The sequence below is a fragment of the Cyclopterus lumpus genome, chromosome 18 (genome assembly GCF_009769545.1).
Source record: "Cyclopterus lumpus isolate fCycLum1 chromosome 18, fCycLum1.pri, whole genome shotgun sequence".
Lineage (NCBI taxonomy): Eukaryota > Metazoa > Chordata > Actinopteri > Perciformes > Cyclopteridae > Cyclopterus > Cyclopterus lumpus.
The window spans coordinates 8,943,848-8,955,895 of record NC_046983.1 but is presented as its reverse complement, the minus strand read 5'-3'; the positions used below and the strand labels follow the sequence as shown (position 1 = coordinate 8,955,895).

The 12,048-nt window shown below is 45.3% G+C and overlaps 1 long non-coding RNA gene across 1 annotated transcript; it reads left to right on the top strand.

Annotated features, from left to right (window-relative positions):
• Positions 1-269: 269 nt before the first annotated feature.
• Positions 270-877, top strand: LOC117747664. Its single transcript, XR_004611448.1, has 3 exons — positions 270-444; positions 659-720; positions 816-877. It is a non-coding gene; the product is annotated as an uncharacterized LOC117747664 (long non-coding RNA).
• Positions 878-12,048: the final 11,171 nt, after the last annotated feature.

Sequence of the window (12,048 nt, the reverse complement as noted above, 5' to 3'; positions counted from 1 at the left end):
TCGACAACAATCGCACCATCAACAACGGCCACACCGACGACAACAGCCGCACCCATAACAACGGCCGCACCCACAACAACAGCCAACCCAACAACAGCCGTGCCGACAACAACAGCCGCCCCTACAACAACTCCAGCTCCGACAACAACGGTCGCACCCACAACAACGGCCTCACCCATAACAACGGCCGCACCGACGACAACAGCCTCCCCAACAACAACGGCTACACCAACAACAACAGCTGCACCCACAACATCTCCAGTTCCGACAACAACAGTCGCACCCACAACAACAGCCGCCCCAACAACAATCGCACCGACAACAACTGAAGCAGTCGTAGCAAGGCTATTGACATTCAGATCTCAAGAAGAGACATTTACAAGTGATTTGCACGTTCCATCATCTGCAGCGTTTCAAAGTCGAGCCGTATTGATAGAGTCAACAGTAAGTATTAGATGATAGATTTTTTTCCTGTTTTAAATTAAAAACTATTTAAATTACAGTAAATATAACACAGATAAATTATCTGGTAGTCATTGAAAACATTGGAATAGTGATACTATCGCCAAATGTAGTTGAATTAAAAAGCCAATGCACAAGTAAAAGACAAGCAAATTAAATAAATGTAGTAACAAATGATTTGTTTGTATTTCTGCAGCTCAGACCTTTACTCAAAGAAGCTTTTCCTTCGTTCCGCAACATCCGTGTGATTTCATTCAGGTAATTTGTTTATGTTATTAAGATAAAATCCTAACAGCACTAATCATGAATGTATACGAATGAAACAATATAATATTTTGTAATTCCTTTTGCAGTAATGGATCAATCATCCAAAACTCACTCATTTATTTTCCATTAACATCTGCTCCTAATGGCACTGAGATTCGAAAAGTTTTGGTTGCAGCAGCTTCAAGCATCACAGCCTTCAACATTGACAACAACTCCATTTATTTTGATGGCACACGTAAGCAATATTGACTGCTACCACTTTTTTTTAGATTATAGATTCCTTTTTTAATTTTTTTAAGCAATGTCTTGTTTTCTTTTCTCAGTCTTTACACAGGTTTCAAGTGGAGTAAGCCACAACATCAGTCTCATCACTGCATCCTTCCTTGTGCTGATGTCATGGATCCTGTCAAGCCAGCAATAGCGTCATTGCTGATTACTGTTTGAATTTGCATTATTGCATTACTGCCATCACTAGCATTAAAAATAATTTCTTGATTCTTGTCAAAGTAGTCTTGTACAGCGTCATATATACTTACTATCACATTTTATTTTGAAATTACGGAACATATTTATGACAGTGGATTAGGTTGGCGTCAATCTTAACACGTTTCTGGGTGGGAATGTCCAGGATCCTTCACCGAGCAGAACGACACAGCAAGACTAATAATCCACACAAAATACCATTAACCCTTGTATGGTGTTCGGGTCTGTGGGACCCGTTTTCATTTTTCATCGAAACAAAAACAATATGATTCATTATTTTTTTAAGCTCAAACTTAATGGCCTTGGCTCATTTTCTGCGAAGAACATATATCAGACAAAATTTTCATCGACCGCACACCGTAACCCCCCCCTACACATTTATATTACACACAGGGTGTTCGGGTCCACTGAACCCGGGATAATAAAAGTGTGGACATTGTAGGTCCTGTGTACCTTCAGTCTGTCCTCCTCATGTCTGGGCCTGCTGTAAGTGTGTGTGTGTGTGTGTGTGTGTGTGTGTGTGTGTGTGTGTGTGTGTGTGTGTGTGTGTGTGCGTGTGTGTGTGCGTGTGCGTGTGCGTGTGCGTGCATCGTACAAGCTGGGACAGGAGCTTCTAAAGAGGAAGCTGACCATGGTAGGAACGATGAGAAAAAAACGGTCTGAGCTCCCTCCTCAATTGCTGCCTACAAAGAACAGGCCTGTCAACTCGTCCAAGTTTGTCTACACGGCTGACACGTCCCTGGTATCCTATGTGCCAAAGAAAACCAAGAATGTGGTACTCATGAGTACACTGCACAGGGAATCTGTGGCCTGGAGCATCAGAAACCAGAGATAATCATGGACTACAATGCCACAAATGGAGGGGTGGACAACATGGACAAGCTGGTGTCTGCCTACAGCTGCAAGAGGAGGACCCTACGCTGGCCACTGGTTATTTTCTTTGACATTCTGGACATCTCGGCGTACAACGCCTTTGTCATCTGGATGGCATTGAACCCAGAGTGGAACAGGGGGAAGCTCCAGAGGAGACGCCTCTTTCTCGAGGAACTTGGAAAGGCACTGGTGAAACAACAAATCCTGAGAAGACAGCATGTTCCGAGAACCTCAGCCTCTGCAGCCACCGTGAGGAGGATTCAGGAGGACAATGTGTGATGCTGTTGCAGTATATGTTTGACACTCATACCTTGCGAGACAGAGGTTTTAGTAAAATTCATGATCTTTTCATCTTTCTAGGTTGCGGCCGGCAGCAACAAAAAGAAACGCTGCGAAGTGTGTGACATGCATCAAGTGCAAGAAGTACATATGCAACACACACACAGTAAAACTCTGCCACTCATGTGTTGAATAGGCTGGTGTTGTATAGGCTGGTATGAAAAGGTAATGTTTTCAACAATGTAATGTGTTCAATGTAAACTTTGTGTTGTGTTATGTAAAATGACCTGATTACTAATGAAATTCAGTGAAATTCAAATAAATAAAAATCAATAGTTATGAGCAACCTTGCTACATTTGTAAATGTGTTGAATTTTGTCCACTCACATCATGATTATAATTGATTTTATTGATTTTATCAACAAAACCCCAAAAAACGAGTAGCACTTTAATTTGTAAATGTGTGATAACAAAGTTAAAGGGCAAATATTAACCATGTTTGCTGTTTATATTGCTTCTAATTGGGTTGAAGAAAACATCTGTTGAGTAATTTAACATAAAATAGTTTGATTGTGTTGAATTAAATACACCCAAAAATACGGCGGGTCCAACAGACCCACAACACCTGCTGAGTAACAAAACAATGAACACCATACAAGGGTTAAGCCCTGAGAAAATGGGTTCTAGCAATATTTAACCTAATGACAGTGACTAATCTTTTCACATGTGTCACGCCAAAACGTAAACAAGTACAAGTGGAAAAGTCAGAATGCAGTTGTAGCTCTAGATTTCACACTGTTGTGCAGTTATAGTCTTCTTGGTCTTCTTCTGTTGTCCAAAAATGCAACTAAAATGTTAGGTTTCACTTCATTCCATATCATTACATTACATTGCAAAGCAATATCAGAGAGCATATTGTCAAGGGAACATGTGTCTAAAGCTAATTGAAGGAACAACACTGCAGGTCATCATGAGTCGTGGAACCCACCGTGAACCAAATAGGCCTAGAGTGTTATCATCATTATATATACGGCATATATGTCAAAATATTGCAGTCAATTTGTTTTATTTATTCAAAGTGTATTTATTTTATTCATGCATAGCTGAATTCTGTGAGATTTCTAAATGTTTGTACAATAGTTGTCAGAAACTTTACAATGATCAGAATAAAAAGTCTTTGAAGAATTTAAATCATCTCTCGTTTGATGCTTTGCAAATTTGCTGGGAAGTTTATCAGGGAATGATTAATGTCTTACAATGAGCCTCAGCTGTTGGTGGGTTTGTTAATCAGGTTTGTTAAGAAGGAGAACTTGGAGGGGTGCAAAGTGTACTTGCCTATGAGATTATTCTATCTATTCACACACCACCAGACACGTTGTTATTAAATCAGCACCAGAAGCACCCATTTTTCATTTTCATGAATAGGAAGCATTTTAATAGATAGGTAGGTTGTGAAAGACTTAAGGCTACCACTTTAAGATAATATATTTTTATTTATCATGCATCTTCTTAGAACTTGCCATTTACTCTTTATTTCTAAAGGTCTCCTTTTAAAATTGACAAAGAAGCCATTTCTGTTTTCTTAGAGGCAAGCATACACACACTTTATAAGAACAACAAATGTTGCATTGATGTCCATTAAAAAAGAAAAATATGCGTACATGACTTTCAAAAAATGAACAATTGAATCAAATTGTGAATTTTCAAACCAAAGCTTGTCTGGTAGTTTGTCGTCCTAGCAGGACAGACACAAGTACAATATCAACTATGAAGGGTGCTCTGTTTATCTGCTGCAGTAGCCCACAGAAGGTAGAAAATACACACAAGTATTAATGTACATGGAGTGAGTCGTAAATGCTCTTTCAGATACCAAGATGATGCTGGACGCACTGAGGCCTGAGGACTGCTCAGGAATGTGGACAGGGGTTGGGTTGACTGACACCTAACATGGAGAAAGAGAAATAACAACAGAACGAGGTCTTGTCCAATCGATGGACTGGAAGAGGATGAAGGGGGGCTTGACTTTAAGCTTACAAAGCTGGAAAATGTGGAAGATCAGGAGATCTCTTTGTGCCGACTGCCGGGCAGGTAAAACGATCTACGCCGGTCTGCCTGGGGCCGGGCACTGGATCTCTGTCCCATAGGATATATGTTGTGTAGTTATTGTTGTGATTCAATTTGTAATTGTGTTCGCTGTACTTTTTATATAGATCATTTTTATTGTATTTGGCTCAATTCTGTTGACCAGGCAACCACAACAGTGGGGAGGACTAGTTTAAGTTCAGTCACAAAACCCTTAAACTTCAGAAAACTTGAGTACAATAATAATATACGTACATATGAATACAATAAATTTGACATCTACTTTTCACCCATACAAAACATTTAGGAACAGTGGACTCTCTGCATAGTAATGTCAGGATCTGTAGTTATATGTTGTGTTTCCTGTTTTATTTTGAAGTCAGTGTTGGTCCATCCTGGTTAGATCCATAGTGATTGCTTGTGTTGGACCTGTTATTCCTCAATTTAAGTAATTCCACTGGTTAAGTGAAGAATAAAGTTTCTTTTCAACGTTGTTGGCATTTGGGTCCTGTCTCTCATGACAGGATTCTTTGGTTCATTTTGTGAAAGTCATCTGGACCATTATTTATTCTTTAATGAAGACCACTGCAGCATGTTTTGTTCTTTTAAAGTGTGTTTACCATTGCCTTTTTAAAAGGAGAACTTTAGTAACATACTAACTTTAATAAGTGAATAGAAAGTTTCTGAGAAGATGTATAATAAATACAAAAAATATTATCTTAATATGGTAGCCTTTAGTCTTTCACAACCTAGCTGTCTTTTAAATTGCTTCTTATTTGTGAGAGTTATTTCTGAAAATAAACAAAGGGTGCTGCTGGTGTTCACTTTAAGGTGATTTAATATCAATGTGTCTGGTGGTGTTTGAATAGATGGAAGAATCTCAAAGTTAAAGTACACTTTGCACCCCTCCCAGTTCTCTTTCTTAACAAACCTGATTAACTGACACACCAACAGCTGAGGCTCATTGTAAGACATTAATCATTCCCTGATAAACTTCCCACCAAATTTGCAAAGCATCATACGAGAGATGATTTAAATTCTTCAAAGACTTTTTATTCTGATCATTGTAAAGTTTCTGACAAATATTGTACAAACATTTAGAAATCTCACAGAATACAGCTATTCATGAATACATAAATACACCTTGAATAAATAAAACAAATTGACAGTGCAATATTTTGACATATATGCCGTATATATAATGATGATAACACTCTAGGCCTATTTGGTTCACGGTGGGTTACACGACTCATGATGACCTGCAGTGTTGTTCCTTCAATTAACTTTAGCCACAATATGCTCTCTGATATTGCTATGCAATGTAATGTTATGATATGGAATGAAGTGAAACCTAACATTTTAGTTGCATTTTTGGACAACAAAAGTGTCGTTCTGCTCGGTGAAGGATCCTGGACATTCCCACCCAGAAACGTGTTAAGATTGACATAAACCTAATCCACTGTGATAAATATGTTCCGTAATTTCAAAATAAAATGTGATAGTAAGTATATATGACGCTGTACAAGACTTCTTCGACAAGAATCAAGAAGTAATTTTTCATGCCAGTGATGGCAGTCATGCAATAAAGCCAATTCAAACGGTAATCAGCAATGATGCTATTGCTGGCTTGACAGGATCCATGACATCAGCACAAGGAAGGATGCAGTGATGAGACTGATGTTGTGGCTTACTCCACTTGAAACCTGTGTAAAGACTGAGAAAAGAAAACAAGACATTGCTTTAAATAATACAAAAAAGGAATTGATAATATAAAAAAGTGGTAGTATTCAATATTGCTTACGTGTGCCATCCACAGAAATGGAGAATGTGTCAATGTTGAAGGTTCTGATGATACAAGATGCAGCGGCAAAAACCTTTCCAATCTCAGTGCCATTAGGAGCAGATGTTGATAAAAATTCAATGACTACGTTTTGGATGATTGATCCTTCGCTGCAAAAGGAATTACAAAATATTATATTGTTTAATTTGTATAAATTCATGATTAGTGCTCTTAAGATTTTATCTTAATAACATGAACAAATTACCTGAATGAAATCACAGAAATATTGTGGAACGAAGGAAAGGCTTCTTTGAGTAAAGGTTTGAGCTGCAGAAATACAAACAAATCCTTTGTTACTACATTTATTTCATTTGTTTCTGTTTCTTTACTTGTGCATTGTATTTTTAATTCACCTACAACTGCCGGTAGTAACACTATTCCAATGTTTTCAATGACTACCAGATAATGTATCTGTGTCCTATTTGCTGTAAATTAAATAATTTTTAATTTGAAAACTCTTATTTGCTGCCAATTTTCAAAAAAAACAATCTATCATCTATTACTTACTGTTGACTCTATCAATGCGGATCGATTTTGAAACGTTGCAGATGATGGAACCAGCAAATCACTTGTAAATGTCTCTCCTTGAGATCTGAATGTAACTAATAGCCTTGTTATGACTGCTTCAGCAGTTGTAGTGGTAACTGTAGTTGCAGCACTGGCATCTGTAGTTGCAGCACTGGCAGCTGTAGTTGCAGCACTGGCAGCTGTAGTTGCAGCACTGGCAGCTGTAGTTGCAGCAATGTTGGGGGATGCAGTTGTCGAATTTAATACAGTTGTTTCTTCAAAAAAAGAGAAAAAAAAGATGGAATAAATGAATAATGGTAGTAATAATAGTCCCTTCTCTTGAACAAACAAACACATGTGTAAATCTTTGCTAAGTCACAGTTAAGGTCACTGTGGACTTTATGGTAATTATGATTTTAAATGCTCATTGCGAAACCAGCAATTTGGAAACAAAAGATCAGGGCCCTATTTCTATAATTTCGCGGATGAGATTACACAAGCGAGGCTTTTCGATTTCTCACATTTATAGATGAATTACAAATTACATGGGATATATTTCTTTCCGTTAACAACTGTAGGAGTGAAATGCAGGCTTAGTGTTTACTTACGAAGTACAGTGACGGAAGCGGCAACAAAAGTGACGTTAAAGGTACTGTTAGACACAGCGTCTATTAAGGTTTTTGCAACATCTGCAGCCTTTGGGATTTCTTGCGTCGAATTAGTTTGAGCGAACACAACCCCGAACTTTGCATTAGTCTGACCCGCTCGGGATGTGTTGGAAGATTCGCTGCATCATGAAAGAAAATAAATGTATCAAATTATATTAACATTACATGTGTAATATTACATTTTTCTTTAATTTTAACATTTAAACATTGTGAACTCTCAACATAGTAAATGTTACCTGAATTCAATCACATAACAGACGTTGAAACTGTTGCCATATTCGGCACTGAAGATGCCATTACACTGTAGGAATAAAGAAAATAGAAAAAAACAAACAAGTTAAAAAAAGGTAATCTCCAAATTAAGTGAAGAACTGCAAAAGCAACAAAGAGAAAAATATTGAGAGTAAGTACTAACCACATCTATGAATCTTGCCTCAAGATCAATATATTGCGTGCTGCTTGTATTATTGAGTTCTTCTAAATATGGTTCATCGATGTCTGTTGAGAGGATCACAACTGTGGGAGCTTCAATAGTTGCTGTAAACGCAGGAGTTGTTGTTGGTGCAGGAATCATTGCAGGTGTTGTTGGCGCTGGAGTTGTTGTAGGTGCGGCCGTTGTTGTTGGGGCTGTTGTTATCAGTGCCGCCATTGTTGTCGGTGCCACCGTTGTTGTTGGTACGGCCGTTGTTGTTGGGACGGCTGTTGTTGTCGGTGCCGCTGTTGTTGTCGGTGCCGCCGTTGTTGTCGGTGCCATCGTTGTCGGTGCCATCGTTGTTGTTGGTGTGGCCGTTGTTGTCGGTGCGGCTGTTGTTGTTGGTGACGCCGTTGTTGGTGCGGCCGTTGTTGTCGGTGCCGATGTTGTTATCGGTGCGGCTGTTGTTGTTGGGGCGGCTGTTGTTGTCGGTGCCGCCGTTGTTGTCGGGGCAGCTGTTGTTGTCGGTGACACCGTTGTTGGTGCGGCCGTTGTTGTTATCGGTGCGGCTGTTGTTGTTGGTGCGGCTGTTGTTGTTGGTGTGGCCGTTTTTGTCGGTGATGCCGTTGTTGGTGCGGCCGTTGTTGTCGGTGCCGCTGTTATTATCGGTGCGGCTGTTGTTGTTGTTGCGGCTGTTGTTGTTGGTGTGGCCGTTGTTGTCGGTGCGGCTGTTGTTATCGGTGCGGATGTTGTTATCGGTGCGGCTGTTGTTGTTGGTGCGGCTGTTGTTGTTGGTGCGGCCGTTGTTGTTATCGGTGCGGCTGTTGTTGTTGGTGCCGCCGTTGTTATGGGGGGAGCTGTTGTTGTCAGGGCAGCTGTTGTTGGGGCGGCCGTTGTTGTCGGTGCGGCCGTTGTTGTTGGTGTGGCCGTTGTTGTCGGTGCGGCTGTTGTTGTTGGGGCGGCCGTTGTTGTTGGTGTGGCCGTTGTTGTCGGTGCGGCTGTTGTTGTTGGGGCAGCTGTTGTTGTTGGGGCGGCTGTTGTTGTCGGTGCCACCGTTGTTGTAGGGGCGGCTGTTGTTGTTGGTGCGGCTGTTGTTGTTGGTGCGGCCGTTGTTGTTATCGGTGCGGCTGTTGTTGTTGGTGCGGCTGTTGTTGTTGGTGTGGCCGTTGTTGTCGGTGCGGCTGTTGTTGGTGGTGATGCCGTTGTTGGTGCGGCCGTTGTTGTCGGTGCCGATGTTGTTATCGGTGCGGCTGTTGTTGTCGGGGCGGCTGTTGTTGTCGGTGCCGCCGTTGTTGTCGGGGCAGCTGTTGTTGTCGGTGCGGCCGTTGTTGTAGGGGCGACTGTTGTTGTCGGTGCAGCCGTTGTTGTCGGTGCGGCCGTTGTTATCGGGGGAGCTGTTGTTGTCGGCGCCGCCGCCATTGTTGACGGTGCGGCCGTTGTTGTCGGTGCCGCCGTTGTTGTCAGTGCCGCAGTTGTTGTTGGTGCGGCTGTTGTTGTTGGTGTGGCCGTTGTTGTCGGTGCGGCTGTTGTTGTTGGTGTGGCCGTTGTTGTCAGTGCCGCCGTTGTTGTTGGTGCGGCTGTTGTTGTTGAGGCGGCCATTGTTGTCGGTGCCGCTGTTGTTGTTGGAGCGGCTGTTGTTGTCGGTGCCGGCGTTGTTGTTGGGGCGGCTGTTGTTGTCGGTGCTGCCGTTGTTGACGGGGCAGCTGTTGTTGTCGGAGCAGCTGTTGTTGTTGGGGCGGCTGTTGTTGTCGGTGCAGCCGTTGTTGTCGGTGCAGCCGTTGTTGTCGGTGCGGCCGTTGTTGTTGGGGCGGCTGTTGTTGTCGGTGCTGCCGTTGTTGTCTGGGCAGCCGTTGTTGTCGGGGCAGCTGTTGTTGTTGGGGCGGCTGATGTTGTCGGTGCGGCCGTTGTTGTCGGTGCCGCCGTTGTTGTCGGTGCGGCCGTTGTTGTTGGTGCGGCCGTTGTTGTCGGTGCGGCCGTTGTTGTCGGGGCAGCTGTTGTTGTTGGTGCGGCTGTTGTTGTCGGAGGGGCTGTTGTTGTTGGTGTTGCCGTTGTTGTCGGTGCCGCTGTTGTTGTCGTGGCAGCCGTTGTTGTCGGGGCAGCTGTTGTTGTCGGAGCGGCTGTTGTTGTCGGTGCCGCCGTTGTTGTTGGTGCGTCCAATGTTGTTGGTGCGGCCGTTGTTGTCGGTGCCGCCGTTGTTGTCGGTGCTGCCGTTGTTGTTGGTGCGGCCGTTGTTGTTGGTGCGGCCGTTGTTGTCGGGGCAGCTGTTGTTTTTGGGGCGGCTGTTGTTGTCGGAGCAGCCGTTGTTGTCAGGGCAGCTGTTGTTGTCGGTGCCGCAGTTGTTGTCGGTGCAGCCGTTGTTGTCGGTGCAGCCGTTGTTGTCGGTGCGGCCGTTGTTGTCGGGGTAGCTGTTGTTGTTGGGGCGGCTGTTGTTGTCGGTGCAGCCGTTGTTGTCGGTGCAGCTGTTGTTGTTGGGGCGGCTGTTGTTGTCGGTGCAGCCGTTGTTGTCGGGGCTGCCGTTGTTGTCGGGGCAGCTGTTGTTGTTGGGGCGGCTGTTGTTGTCGGGGCGGCTGTTGTTGTTGGTGTGGCCGTTGTTGTTGGGGAAGCTGTTGTTGTTGGGGAAGCTGTTGTTGTCGGGGCAGCTGTTGTTGTCGGTGCGGCCGTTGTTGTAGGTGCGGCTGTTGTTGTCGGTGCAGCCGTTGTTGTCGGTGCAGCCGTTGTTGTCGGTGCCGCCGTTGTTGTCGCTGCCGCCGTTGTTGTCGCTGCCGCTGTTGTTGTCGGTGCCGCCATTGTTGTCGGTGCAGCTGTTGTTGTCGGTGCGGCTGTTGTTGTCGGTGCAGCCGTTGTTGTCGGTGCAGCCGTTGTTGTTGGTGCGGCCGTTGTTGTTGGTGCGGCCGTTGTTGTCGGGGCAGCTGTTGTTTTTGGGGCGGCTGTTGTTGTCGGAGCAGCCGTTGTTGTCAGGGCAGCTGTTGTTGTCGGTGCCGCAGTTGTTGTCGGTGCAGCCGTTGTTGTCGGTGCAGCCGTTGTTGTCGGTGCGGCCGTTGTTGTCGGGGTAGCTGTTGTTGTTGGGGCGGCTGTTGTTGTCGGTGCAGCCGTTGTTGTCGGTGCAGCTGTTGTTGTCGGGGCTGCCGTTGTTGTCGGGGCGGCTGTTGTTGTTGGGGCGGCTGTTGTTGTCGGGGCGGCTGTTGTTGTTGGTGTGGCCGTTGTTGTTGGGGAAGCTGTTGTTGTCGGGGCAGCTGTTGTTGTCGGTGCGGCCGTTGTTGTAGGTGCGGCTGTTGTTGTCGGTGCAGCCGTTGTTGTCGGTGCAGCCGTTGTTGTCGGTGCCGCCGTTGTTGTCGCTGCCGCCGTTGTTGTCGCTGCCGCTGTTGTTGTCGGTGCCGCCATTGTTGTCGGTGCAGCTGTTGTTGTCGGTGCGGCTGTTGTTGTCGGTGCAGCCGTTGTTGTCGGTGCAGCCGTTGTTGTCGGTGCAGCCGTTGTTGTCGGTGCAGCCGTTGTTGTTGTTGGGGCGGCTGTTGTTGTCGGTGCTGCCGTTGTTGTCGGGGCAGCCGTTGTTGTCGGGGCAGCCGTTGTTGTCGGGGCAGCTGTTGTTGTTGGGGCGGTTGTTGTTGTCGGTGCCGCTGTTGTTGTCGGTGCCGCCGTTGTTGTCGGTGCCGCCGTTGTTGTCGGTGCCGCAGTTGTTGTCGGTGCCGCAGTTGTTGTCGGGGCGGCTGTTGTTGTTGGTGTGGCCGTTGTTGTTGGGGAAGCTGTTGTTGTTGGGGCGGCTGTTGTTGTCGGTGCTGCCGTTGTTGTCGGTGCCGCCGTTGTTGTCGGGGCAGCTGTTGTTGTTGGTGCGGCTGTTGTTGTCGGAGGGGCTGTTGTTGTTGGTGTTGCCGTTGTTGTCGGTGCGGCCGTTGTTGTCGGTGCCGCAGTTGTTGTCGGTGCCGCAGTTGTTGTCGGGGCGGCTGTTGTTGTTGGTGTGGCCGTTGTTGTTGGGGAAGCTGTTGTTGTTGGGGCGGCTGTTGTTGTCGGTGCTGCCGTTGTTGACGGGGCAGCTGTTGTTGTCGGAGCAGCTGTTGTTGTTGGGGCGGCTGTTGTTGTCGGTGCAGCCGTTGTTGTCGGTGCCGCTGTTGTTGTCGTGGCAGCCGTTGTTGTCGGGGCAGCTGTTGTTGTCGGAGCGGCTGTTGTTGTCGGTGCCGCCG